Source organism: Sitophilus oryzae, unplaced genomic scaffold (genome assembly GCF_002938485.1).
Source record: "Sitophilus oryzae breed Bouriz unplaced genomic scaffold, Soryzae_2.0 scaffold_494_pilon_pilon, whole genome shotgun sequence".
In the NCBI taxonomy this organism is placed as follows: Eukaryota; Metazoa; Arthropoda; class Insecta; order Coleoptera; family Curculionidae; genus Sitophilus; species Sitophilus oryzae.
The window spans coordinates 1,595,679-1,610,237 of record NW_022147078.1 but is presented as its reverse complement, the minus strand read 5'-3'; the positions used below and the strand labels follow the sequence as shown (position 1 = coordinate 1,610,237).

The 14,559-nt window shown below is 29.3% G+C and overlaps 1 long non-coding RNA gene across 1 annotated transcript; it reads left to right on the top strand.

The window, feature by feature from the left end:
• Positions 1-879: 879 nt before the first annotated feature.
• LOC115886505 lies at positions 880-13,617 on the top strand. The gene is made up of 2 exons (XR_004050901.1): positions 880-1,466; positions 11,045-13,617. It is a non-coding gene; the product is annotated as an uncharacterized LOC115886505 (long non-coding RNA).
• Positions 13,618-14,559: the final 942 nt, after the last annotated feature.

Below are 14,559 nucleotides of genomic sequence, written 5' to 3'. Positions count from 1 at the left end.
ACAAGAATTAGAAATACTTAGCAGTTATGAGAGGGTATCTTTCATCCCCATTGAGTTAATGAATTCCGCGAGAAATGTTCAAAAACTACCCCGTCTGTCCATAACAGAAGACAGTCGATATGTCGAACGCCTGTAGCAAAATCTCATGTCTTGGTTTGCTATTTATTTTTATTGTTATTAGATATAGTTTAAATGTGTTGATGTTGGTTAAATATATTTTAAATTGTTATAAAATTCTGCATCTCTCATAGCAAATATTATTTTCGTTTTAATTGATGCTCACAGCTAGAATTTTTTTGCATTACAGCCGGTGCCGTTCAAAGCCTACTTATTTAAAGCGGGCGAATTTTTATATATACTCTATATCTCGAAGAGGAATCGAGCAAAACATCAAGTGTGTTATATTTTTGGAAAGGCAATTTTAAATTCTTTGCAATAAATTAAAAATATACAGGGTGTCCCATATAAAAAATCAAATTTTCTGTTGATAATTCTTAAATTATTAATTTTAAAAAAATTATACTTAAACCATTAAATTCTACGTAAAAAGGTGCTTTGGAAATATTTTCATAAAAATACAAAATTTTCCATACCAAAAAAGTTACAGCGATTTGTTAAAAATGCATATTTTTGAAAAACACCCCGCGTAACTCCGAAACGGTAACAGATATCGATATGCGGTTTTCACTATCATGTTTTTGACAAAAATTGGGCTCCAGACACCGATATTAGTTTTTGCCTGTCTCCTATAGAAAAGGGTGCTTTCATTTAAAAGCGTCGAATTTGACCCACCCTGTACAGGGTGTCCCATTTTCGTGTGTTTTATGGAGTTTTTCGTTTATAAGTATAGAAATACAAAAATGCGGTTTTAACATCATTCTGCATACTGATGCTGCACACAGATTTATCCTTTTACAGTTTTTTTTATACAGGGCGTACCAAAAAGTACGACCAACAAAGCGAACGCTCCCACAATCTCTATCAATTATATCGTGACCAAAAGAAGTACTACACAAACTCGGCTTTTCCCCGAACAGTACCGCCGGCGTGAAAGAGCACCTAGAGTACCCTGCAAGCAGCAGCAGCAGTACCCGCAGAAGTTGTTCACCTTGACTTCTCTCCACGCCAGGCGCGACTCCATCAAGTTCTGTTAGATGCAACGGGTACCAAAGGTACCAACCAATGCTCTCCGCGACTTGTGTTATTATTTCTTCGTTTGGCACAAAACAGTCTAATTCGAGAGGTGGTACCTCGACGAAGCTACGGTGGTACCTTGGCGATAAGTCGAAGAATTGTAATAGCGACAGTAGTATTCCTCGAGAGTATTACGTTTGATGGCCTAGTGAGTGTGTGTTGGTGTGAGTGACTGTGCGTTTTGTGCCCGCAACAGGAAGTACCTATAGATAGACATAACTGGAAAGAATAAGATACTATTGTTTTCGTCCGGTACTTGAGTAATTTTTACGGTAAATACAGAAGAAAGAAATGCATTAAACTTGTTTTTGGGTTGTTTAGAGGTACCTTCAATTTAAAACAATGATTTTACTGTAAGGAAAAATATAATTACGTCTTTTTCTGGTAAAATTTCGATGTACTGTATCCTTGGTAGTTCCATGGGACCAGGGTTGGAAAAAATCATGATTTTTTTAAAAAAATCAAAAAAATCAGATTTATTTGATTTAAATCAGATTTTTTTGATCTGGCTAAATCTTTATCACTCGTTATCGATAACATTAATAATTCTAGGGTGCGTCTTGTCACTTTTCCACTAATATATTTCGCAAAAAAATCGTTCGCTTCAGATCAAAAGGATTTTTTTTCAAACGTCTCAAAAATATTAATGTTTGTCATTTTAACGCCTAGGTATAAAAGAAAAGCACTGTTACGCCTAAGCACAAAAGTACAAAAATATATTATTAAACAAAAAAAAAATATTAAGTGTCAAATTCAAAGAGCGTACAAATTGTTGCTCGATTGCTGTTTATATTATTTGCAATGTTTGAAATTGATAAAAAATGATTTGTAATGTTTTAAAAAAATTGTATGTATGTTCTATAGGAGTAAAAATGTACTTTTTGTGCTTCCTTGTAACGTCGGAATAGCTTTACGATGGTCCTTCAAAGGTACAGCATCATCAAAAAATGTATAATTTTTACTCCTAATAAAACAATACATTATTGTTCGGAAATACTCCTAAGTATAAGTATAAGTATAATACTTACTGCAGATCAAAATGTCGGTAAGAATTTGGAAAAATACAACCAATTCAAAAAAAAAATAAAAAACATATTTCCTGACAACGATTATTATAGACTAGTTGAAGCCTGGCGCATCCGCCACGACATCAGCAAAAAAAAATCTTTTTATTTAAATGAAAAACAAAGAATCCGGCGACGACAGTTTTTAGAAGAGCAAATTAGCTATCTTTTCTTCAGTAGAGACGACACAGATAAACATTAGCATTTTATATACAGTGGTGGCCAAAAGTATGGAAACTTTTTTAATTTATCATTTATGCTGAGAAATTAAAATATGAAATAAAACGACTTATATAATCGTGACCTACAAATAATTTCCTACAAAACCTAATACATTTAAATAAAAAATTACAGCTATCAAAAAATATATAAAAAATTATGAATATTTTCTTGGTCAAAAGTATGGAAACTTAAGAAGAATGTTTATTAAAATTCAAGATAATATAAAAATTACTAATATTTAGTGGAATATCCCTTTGAATTAATTCTCTACATCTTCATGGCATCGAATCGATCAATCTCGTACAGTCTTTACTGGAAATGGCCGCCCATTCAGTTTTTAGCACTTCCCATAATTCATTTTTATTTGAAATAGAATGGCTTCGAATTTTGCTATCCAAATGGTCCCATAAATTTTCTATGGGTTTAAGATCCGGAGACTGTGAGGGCCAATCCATTAGTGGAACATCATGTTCATTTAACCAATTTTGAACAAACCGAGATTTGTGCTTGGGATCATTGTCTTGCTGGAACAACCATCTGAGTGGCATTTCTTCATCAGCATGAGGCAGCATATTATTCTCCAATATGTCTTTGTACAAAAAACGGTCCATTATCCCATCAATTTTAATAAGAGGACCAACACCTGAGCGAGAAAAACACCCCCATACCATTATACTCCCACCCCCATGTTTTACTGTGGGTATCTGGAATTTATGGCTGTACCGTGTACCTTTTGGTCTTCGGACATAATGTCTCCCGTCACTACCAATTAGTTGAAACTTGCTTTCGTCGCTAAACAGCTCAGTATTCCATTTCTGATAGGACCAGGTGAGATGATCTTGAGCAAATTTAAAGCGGGCCATCCTATTTTTCTTTGATATTAGTGGTTTATTCACCGCAACTCTTCCAAAAAGTCCCATGTCATCCAACCTTCTTCTCACCGTGCGTGCAGACACCGATATTCCCCTTTCACCCATTTCTCGAGAAATGTCTGTGGATGTTTTTCTTGGATCTCCCATTGATATTCTCTTCATTACTTTCATTGTCCTGTTGCACAACTTTCTTGGTCTTCCTGACTTAAAAGCTGTTGAAACGTTCCCTGTTTTATTAAATTTACGAATTATTTTCGAAACGGTGCGGTGCCTTTTAAAATGTTTAAATGTTTACTTATTTGAATTTGTTTATAACCGCTCTTGTATAATTCAAGTATTTTATTTTTTAAATCCGTAGAGAAATATTTAGACTTGGGCATGATGTTTATATTTATCTGAAGCAAATCGTACCGTTTATCAGCTTAAACTAAATAATTTTAATGTATTTATTTATCGTTTCCATACTTTTGGCTACAAGAAATCTATTGTTCCCTTACAAAAACTGCTAAACAGACTTTTTTAGCTGTGTAATTTTTGGAATACTTTTATTTGCTGATAAGCTGTTCATTTATATTCCTGAGAGTTTAAGCATAGCAATATTTTCTGTGATATTTTAAAAAGTAAAAAGTTTTCATACTTTTGGCCACCACTGTATGTAGATTCTCGAGAATGAAGATATAGTCTCTATATCAGAAGAACCTAGTTCTGCACTAGACTGCGAATGATATGTATTCGAACAGCGAATTTTTGTCACTTATACCAAAGAATATTATAGTTAACACAAAGAATTATCTTTGCTTATACATAAATTTTAAAATAAATCCCTGCGTTTAGCGGTCTAATGGATTCACACGAAATTACTTCAAAAATCGGTCCAAAAAAACATTTAAATTGATGAATATATATTTTTATATAGTTTTATAACATTTACAATTACTATTCGATTTATTATCTGTTATATCTTTTATAGAAATATTTTTTATAGTTTTCTAGGACAGATTTTTATAACTTTTACAGCTATTTTTTGATTTATAATAAAGTTTTAATAATTTTTTTTTTTTTGATTTAAAGATTTAAATCACGATTTAAATCATGATTTAAATCATTTGATTTAAATCATGCCAACCCTACTAAATACAGGGTTGTTCACCACATACGACACGGAGTATTGTGGCTAAACGATGAGATTTTTACAAATTGTAAGTTTGGGGTTCGTTGAAGGACTATTAGAGCTACAATTTAAAAATATTTTTACAAGATACAGAGTGTCCCAAATAAATAAAAAATATCAAAGTTGTATTTTTTTAAATGGAACACCCTGTATATTATTACATTTTTAGTTTCTACGATTAAAATAAAGGTAAATTTGATTAAGGTTTATTATACTTAAACATTACGTTTTTGAAATATTTTCAATTTTGTGAAATTGCAGTAAAAATTTTAAAGCTTTATTTCTCCAAGGGTATCAATGTTTTTAATACTAAATATTTAATGAAGTTTATTTATTGATCAGTTATTGTGTTGCAATAATAAAAATAATACTACTTTATAGAGAGTGTCTAAAAATTTACTTTAAATAATTATTAACTTCAAACGGCAACAACTTCTTTAATTTAAATAGAATGCCCTGTATATTTTAGGAGAATCAGATGCACAATTAAATTGTCTATCAAATTGCATTATACCATTTTTTACCTATCCCTTCAAGTTTTAGTAGAAAATGCATTTTCTTATAATTTAGACCTCATTTATCAATATATCCATGGAATATTGACATTTTAGATTGTTTTTAAAGCAACAAATGTACAAAATGTACAGACTAGTAATATTATCGTTTTTAGCAAAACGATAATATTACTAGCCCATTTGTATGCAAAAAGAAAACTATTTAAATCTTTATAAAAGAGTATACCATTAATTAAATATAACACCATTATTTGCGCCCATATACTAATTAATTACATACTTAATTGTGTTCGTTATTAAATTATTATAAATAAATGTGGATTTGAGTCAGAAATCAATATAATAATAAGTTATCAAATTAAAGTCTCTGTAGTTATAAATAAGCATTTATTAAAAAATGAAATATCATTTTTAAGGTGTTACTTTTTATCACACTGTCTAATGCCCATACAAAATTCAGTTTTTTAGTATTTGGAGCAATTATTATTAATCAAAGCAAACAGTCAGTTAATGTTGTTTGAATACTGGAATCATATTAACTGATCCTCTTTAACAAATATTTAAACAGTTTTTTTTTATTTTTTAATGAAATAAACGAATTATATCGACAATATTAATATTTGTACTCTTTAAAAATTTGATACATCTTTAAAAATAATCTAAAATGTCAATAGTCCATGGATATATTGATAAATAAGTTCTAAATTACAAGAAAATGCATTTTCTACGGAAACTTAAAGAGATAGGTAAAAAATGGTATAATATAATTTGATAGACAATTAAATTGTGCATCTAATTCTCGTAAAATATAGAGGGTGTTCCATTTAAATTAAACAAGTTATTGCCGTTTGAAGCTAATAATTATTTAAAATAAATTTTTAGACACTCGGTATAAGGAAGTATTATTTTTATTATTGCAACACAATAACTGATCAGTAAATAAACTTCAGTAAATATTTAGTATTAAAAACTTTGATACCCTTGGAGAAATGAAGCCTTAAAATTTTTACTGCAATTTTACAAAATTGAAAATATTTCAAAAACGGTAAGGTTTAAGTATAATAAACCTTAATCAAATTTTCCTTTATTTTAATCGTAGAAACTAAAGATGTAATAATATACAGGGTGTTCCATTTAAAAAAATACAACTTTGATATTTTTTACTTATTTGGGACACTCTGTATCTTGTAAAATTATTTTTAAATTGTACCTCTAATAGTCCTTCATCGAACCCAAAACTTACAATTTGTAAAAATCTCATCGTTTAGCTACAATACTCCGTGTCGTATGTGGTGAACAACCCTGTATACAAGGTTATCCAAATTAATTTTTTTTTCAAAATTTTTATGTTTTTGTTCAAATTTTATTTTTTTTTGGTTTTTCCAAAGCAGGTACTTATATTAAGTGCAGATAACTGTTAATAGTACAGTAGTACCTTAATTTTAGTTTCACAAATCCTCAAAAAATTAAATAATTCACATAAACCAACAAGTATGCCATCTAAATCTTAGATGGCATTTATTTCAAATATCAAAATATCTAATAAAATCCAGTAAAATTGTACCACCGTATAGAGAGTGAAAAAAAAATTACGGGCAAGTTGATTTTTTCAGAGTTTGTTAGCGACTGTCTTCTGAGTAAAATTAACAAAATCGGAAATTTTCCCCTTGCGGTTTTCCCCAAGGGGTGTTTTTTTTTTAAACTGTTCTACAACAAAATAATTAGACGCAAATTGTACATAAGAACATTCTCTATAAGTTCGCCTAATGACTTTTTTTATAAGTTTATTATTCCCGGACTTAACGGCCGTTTCATGAACCCTTTAGGGTGGTTTAAAAAAGTTTGTTTTACAGCAAATTGACCCGTATGAACGTTGTTCATAATATATGGACAAACAACTTTTCCTCTTGAATTTTTTTGTAGCTTCATTATTTTTGGGGTTAGCGTGGTATAGCTTTAAATGTCTTTTTTTTTCAGGAAATTCACAAGTGCTATTGGGGAAATAAATACATATCATAGGGAAGTTTGCATGTAATTTTAATATGAACACCTTTAAGTTGGTAAATTTGTAGAACTAAACAAAAATTATGAAACTACCCCAATTTGTTCATGAACTGGACGCTATCTCCAAAAATAATGAAGCTACAAAAAAAAATCATGAGGAAAAGTTGCTTGTCGATTTATTATGAACAAGTTAGTCGTGAGAAATCAGTCCTAAATTATGGAACACCCCGTATACTATATTTTGAATTATTCTATTATATTTTCTTGTAAGTATTCCATAATGTGAATATTGTATAATTTTTTTTCTTACTAAGAACACTTTACCGTCATTTTTAAATTTATTTTACATGGACGTACTATGTATACTATTCGTTCGGAAATGAATTTATTATTATTATAACAAAAAGGCCTATCTCTATTAAACAACTAAAAATAAATTATTTGTTAGAATTTACGCTCAATTTATCTTCAGAGCGTTTCCTCAATGTCTCCGTTTAAGTGTTAATACAAAAACACTATTAAAAAATTAAAGACTTTACATTTATTGACCAAATAAAGTAAGTGATTTTCTTTAAATTGCTCTCCTGAAAAGTAGAAAAAATCGTGATACGCCTTTTCGTCATAAAGCCGACGATATTGACATCAAAATCCAAATTTCTCATGTCAAAAAACTCCCAGACACCAATTTTCATCCAAATATTGAGATTATTTCAGAAATTATTTGGAAAAAATCGAAATAAAAATGAAACTTCTACACCCTGTATCTCCGAAACTAAGCATTTTAGGACATACATTTATACGAACTTTTTTACTTATTTTTACCTGCAGAATATGCTGCCGAAGTTTCCGGAATACAGTTCGGATCACCCTGTATAATTCCGTGTTTATTAAAAGTTGACAAAAACTTAAAATCCCTTAAAATGCCTAAAATTTTATCTATGATTTCATCATCAAACAAAACATTTTCTTATCCTTTTTTAACCATACAAAAATTGAAATTCGAGAATACAAAACTGTTAAATGTAATGAGTAATGATCTTATAGTTGTCTATTATCTCACAACCACGAAGTGTTACTTAACTTTATAGGATAACCGTGCGTTTACTTTTTATTTTGTTATATTTATAACGTTCAACCGCTATTATTTATTATAAGTATTACAACAATTACAAAAACAATAACTGGTTTTTTCATATTGACGTTTACTTGGAAAAGATTCGTGAACGGCGATAAAATCAACTATAGTCTATAAAATGAATAACTTTGAATTTTGACCGTTATTTTTTACCAACATGGCATATATAAAACCCCTCTGTCAAAAAAGTTACTGATATTCTTTAAACTGAGTGCCTGAACGAATCAGATAGGTAACTCTTTTTACTTTCGTGAAATAAAAAAGGAAAATAATAAAACAAGTGACAGTTCTTCCTCTCCTTGCAAAAATCAACACGAAATGTCAAAATTGACAAAAGTAAAATGTCATCAGCTTTTGACATTTCTAAATATTAGATCAATGCCGTCTCTAATAGAACAGCCACGGAGCGAAATTTATGACGTCACGCTAGTTAGATACTACGGATTAATAAATATGTTGTAGAATACATGGAAAATATAATTATTCCTCGTATTTTTGGTTTGTATTTTAAAAATGATATAGTTTAAATGAAATATACATAATATACAGTTAATAAATACAATATAATATATACCTATTTATAGTAATAAATACTTTGGCAAATAAACTATGAACCATACAAATGCAGCAAATGTTTTACAATATACAAATAATGAATAGGTGGTACATAAGATAATGGGTAAAATGTAAAATATATAATATATATATTTTGGGGTTTGAAAATCGATCTAATTTAACAAAAAACATTCAATATCTACTAACAGTGATGTATTAATATTTGCAATCACAAAATTTATTTATATATTATAATGTTTACTGCAATTAATAAACTAATATAAACTTGTCAAAAGATGACCACATATTTTTTTAAATTATTATTCTTAATACAAAAACTATCTACATTGACTATGGAGTACGATTTCAGCCATATTGTAAAACATTTGCTGCATTTGTATGGTTTATAGTTTATCTGCCAAAGTATTTATTACTATAAATAGGTATATATATTGTATTTATTAACTGTATATTATGCATATTTCATGTAAACTATATCATTTTTAAAATACAAACCAAAAATACGAGAAATAATTATGTTTTCCATGTATTCTACAACATATTTATTAATCCGTAGTATCTAACTAGCGTGACGTCATAAATCTCGCTCTGAGGCTGTTCTATTAGAGACGGCATTGCGTCAGCATGGCCGCAAGTTGCTAACCTAATAATATTAACACTAGAAAAGCCCGCGGGAACTGTCAAATTCAAAGTTATTCGTTTTACAGACTATAGTATTTGAGATGGGGCAAATTTTTAAACGAATATATAATGAAAAGGGTACAATATTGAGATGCGCAAATTCGCTATGTTAAAATATGACCCATTGGGCATGTCATGACGTTGATATCTCAAAATCGCCAAAAATCGAGATACGCCTTTTCGTCATAAAGTCTCCTATTTGTAGAAGGCGCAGACATATACCAATAAGTCTCGTTTTTTTATCTGAAAAAATTATAAGTTATATAGGGGTGAGCCACTCTTGAGAAACACCCGGTATACAGTATGAAAAAACATTTTCTGTTTTGAAGCATAAACGATACGTGTTCGTTCAAATTAAAATAAGTAACTTTTGGATATATGGAAAATACAATAAAAATATATTATTATAGTCTTATGATAGATGATGTTTTCTAAAAATACGTAAACTGTATAGCGCAAAGACCAAAAACCTCCTCTGACGAAAGTCTTTTATTCACAGTTCAGTTAAAAAAAAGTTGAGTCATCAGATGCCGCTAGAATAATTATTGTTTATGAGAGAAAGAAGTGAATTACTTAAAGAAAAAAAAAAAGATAGTGGTTTGAATGGTTCTCACGAGGTCCATTTCGAAATAAACGATTCCTAAATATTTATAAAGAGCATCGAAATTTGATTTTAAATTGTTTAAAAGTGTCTTGTGTCATGGTAGATTACCTTTTGAAGTTAAAAAACTAAGAATGTCGTTTAATTGACTAACCTACGTTTTTTTTTATTTAATAATAACTGTAACTACTAGAATTTTGCAAAAAATCTTCAAATATATGTACAGGATGTCCCAAATATATAAGATACGAAGAAGGCCAAATTATAGCAAAGTTGTGCAATTTTATGACCAATAACAAAATTTTAAAATCGTTTTTATTTTTTTCTGGGTTTGTAATTTCATCATTGTCACTTTTTTATTTTTATTAGATGTATAGTACGTAGTGCTACAGTATAACCGAAAAAAAACGGCGTCAGATGGCTATGGAATCACAATCGATGCTTATTTTGGCGAAGTCAATCTCTAGTCGTAATTTACTAAAAATTGACATGACATATGTCAAAAATTAACAGTAATTATAGAAAGATTAAAAGAAGGATAGAATACGGGCCAAGTAAATAACGTCTACGGCTTGACCTCGCCAAAATTATCATCGATGGGCATTCCTCAGCCGTCTTTGACGCCGTTTTTTTTTCGAGTATTTCTCACCCAATACTTTTAAAAACAAGTTGAATGCATTAAAAAACAAAATTATTTTAATGTTAGAGTTAAAAAACTGTCCTCAGAGTGATAAAAAATATTTTTTTTATAGTCAGTATAGTCAGATTTTATGACGATTTATTTTATAAAAATTATTCAATTTTTGGTTTTAGCTTAAACTTCTAAATAACAGAATCAGAAACACAGTGTGTTGAATAAATTTAAGACACATATTCCAGAAATAATAGCCTTCAATAATATTGAATATATTTCATCATCTCAGAAGACTCAAAAAATCTGTATTTTCTATCACTCTGAATCCGTACTTGTCCGCATATGTGTGTAACGCGCTATTGTGTTGCTTTCTAGAAAAATGCAAATCACCGCCACAGCCGACTTCGATTCATCCCGGACAACGGACCTCTGGCGAAACAAAAGAACATGAATTTTAATTTATGATTGCTCGAGTACGGAGATAAATAGACTAAGACCCTAAAAAATCAAAACTTTCACACAGAAACAGACAACTAGGCTATTAAGTTTACCTAAGACAAGTATCATCGATGGCTGCGATGAATGAACGAAGAATACGCGATGTGCGCGACATCTGGACCATGAGTTCCAGAGAACCTGAAAAGGAACCGTCAAAAAACATGCCTACACCTCACGGAATGGACCCTACGTCAGAGACCAGAACGAGGCACAAATACAAGACCCTTGAAAGACACTTGAGTATGAAGAAAACCATCAGGAAGAAAATGATGAGGGATCTGCGCGAGATTGGCGATGGTACTGCGCAGGATAGCCAACAGCAGCAGCACGCAGCGTTCTTGGAACAGATCAAAAACGATCAGCCACCGCCTGAAAGTGTGGAGAAACCAAGTTTGTGGAGAAGACTGACCAAAGGATGGGGACATTAGAAGGAATTCTATCATTCATAGACATTTTAGTGTTAGGACCTTTATTTTTTATGTGATGTGGTTTATGTTATACTCTCTATAGATACTACAGCTACAGGAAAATGTGTAAAAGTTCTTTTATTAACGCTCTCTATCCATCTAAAATCCAAATTATTGTTCAAAAATTGCTTAGAAATAGAAAAAAATGTTTTCAAACCCTTCTTGTGTGATCTATAGCAAAAATTCCAGAAAATCTGACAAAAAAAGGAACACACTACCATCAAAATACTACACATCAAAAATCAGAACTACACACAACTACAAAACCCTTGATAGACAACTTAGATATTGAAAACGCTGAATAGACAAACTTTTTATTGTCCTTCTCTATGCTTGGCACTTAGAAAATCTGCAAAGTGAACCGTATGATTCACAGGCTTACGTGAACTTGAATTTAGACTTCTTGGACAAAGCTGCAACCAGTTTATTTGTATATAAAAAGAACTATTAGTCACACAGTGAAATGACAACTTTAGTATGGTAAAATTAATAATTGAGGAAATATTCAGTTATTTCTTGTTATACAGAAACAAGAGTTTTGAAAGTCAATATTTTTCTTTAAAAAAAATCATATACAGACGTAAATTTTCTTTTTTGATAATAACACAATAAGTATATTAAGAAATTCTATTTTTTTAACAGTAAAAACACAACCCAAATGTTACATTGCGTTAGAACGTTTCAAAAACGAAGTAAAGAACAATGATCGAGAAGCTTTTTCATTGATTACACTTTTTTTCTTGAAAGGAGAGTAAAAACCTTGGTCCATTCCATTTTCAACTCTTCTAAAACAACAGATATAAATCAGATAGTAGCTGCGTTAGTCAGTGGCCGAGAATGAATTGCTTTTTTTTGAAAATTATTCTATTAATATGTTCTTAATAAATACCGGGTGTTCAAAAAATACGTGCTTTATTTTTTATATCAACCATCAGCTTTGTTTTATTCAGAGGGTTAAGTTTTCGTTTTTTTGCGATTATTTATAATTTCCTTTCAAGTTTTTTTAGTGATTCAAAATGAAATTTGAGAGTAAAAATTATTATAAGTGCTACATATTGTAATGGCAAATCACTGGATGCGCCACTGATCTGCATTTTTTTCTCTTGTCTAGTTTTCTTCTAAAAAATTGTTTATTTTAAAATATGATGTCTTCTAACGGACAAACCAAACACTTCTGCATAGAAGAAAATAGTAGTGTATGTCCTCAAAATATTGGGACACCCTGTATATTACTTAGAAAATGCCGTTGTATATTAATAATCGATTTTCCATAATTTTATAATAAATTTTCTTTGTTGAAATTATCATTTATGGTCGATAAATATTTTCCTTGTTTCTATAGCAAAGACTATTCATTTATTTTCTCAATGACACTTTTACCATTAAGTTATTTACTGTCATTTACACTGTGTGACTAAGAATATTCATTTTTATTTAAATAAACGGATTTCAACCTTGTTCAACAAGTCTAAATTTAAATTCACCAAGTTTGTGTGAATCATCCATATTTCGTTTTGATGTTGAACTAAAAAGAATCTATTTTCTATTAATTGAAAATCAATTTAAAATAAAATTCACCCCAGAAAAATCACAAATTTGCTACAAAAGTTTGAATTTTATTTTCTCTATGCTGTGTAATAATAGTATTAGAATTGAAAATTGTATATTATTTTTATGTAGTATTGTATCGTGATATTTTTTTATATATATATAATTGTAATGTAGGTACGTAGTTTTATTGTTTAAAAAAGTCTGTAATGTATTTTATATAATAGCTTTATAATTGTATGCCTGTTCCTAATAACTATTACATTATAGTTTTATTTTTATTTTGCGATATATTTTTTATTATTTAGAATTTTAAGGAAGTATTTTGGAGAACCAAAAGCCTAGCAATAATATGTGTTCTAGGATTGTACTTCTAGTACATCATAGTAATTATACAGTGTATATAAGAAAATAAAACAAAATATAGTAGTACTATATTGCATTTTTTAATTTATTGTAATGTTTCTTGAGTTTTTTCAGAAAAAAATAAAAAAATTTTTAGGGGTTCTTCCCTAATCTTTTTATTCAAAAGTTTAAACTCATTGTAGCTAAACGATTATATTTTTACAAATTTCAAGTTTTGGGTTCGATGAAGGACTATTAGAGGTACAATTTAAAAATAATTTGACAAGATACAGAGTGTCCCTAATAAATAAAAAATATCAAAGTTGTATTTTTTTTAAATGGAACACCCTGTATATTATTACATTTTTAGTTTCTACGATTAAAATAAAGGTAAATTTGATTAAGGTTTATTATACTTAAACCTTACCGTTTTTGAAATATTTTCAATTTTGTGAAATTGCAGTAAAAATTTTAAAGCTTCATTTCTCCAAGGGTATCAATGTTTTTAATACTAAATATTTAATGAAGTTTATTTATTGATCAGTTATTGTGTTGCAATAATAAAAATAATACTACCTTATACAGAGTGTCTAAAAATTTATTTTAAATAATTATTAGCTTCAAACGGCAATAACTTCTTTAATTTAAATGGAATGCCCTGTATATTTTAGGAGAATCAGATGCACAATTAAATTGTCTATCAAATTGTATTATACCATTCTTTACCTATCCCTTCAAGTTTTCGTAGAAAATGCATTTTCTTATAATTTAGACCTCATTTATCAATATATCCATGGAATATTGACATTTTAGATTGTTTTTAAATCAACAAATATACAAAATGTACAGACTAGTAATATTATCGTTTTTAGCAAAACGATAATATTACTAGCCCATTTGTATGCAAAAAGAAAACTATTTAAATCTTTATAAAAGAATATACCATTAATTAAATACAACACCATTATTTCCGCCCATATACTAATTAATTACATACTTAATTGTGTTCGTTAATAAATTATTATAAATAAA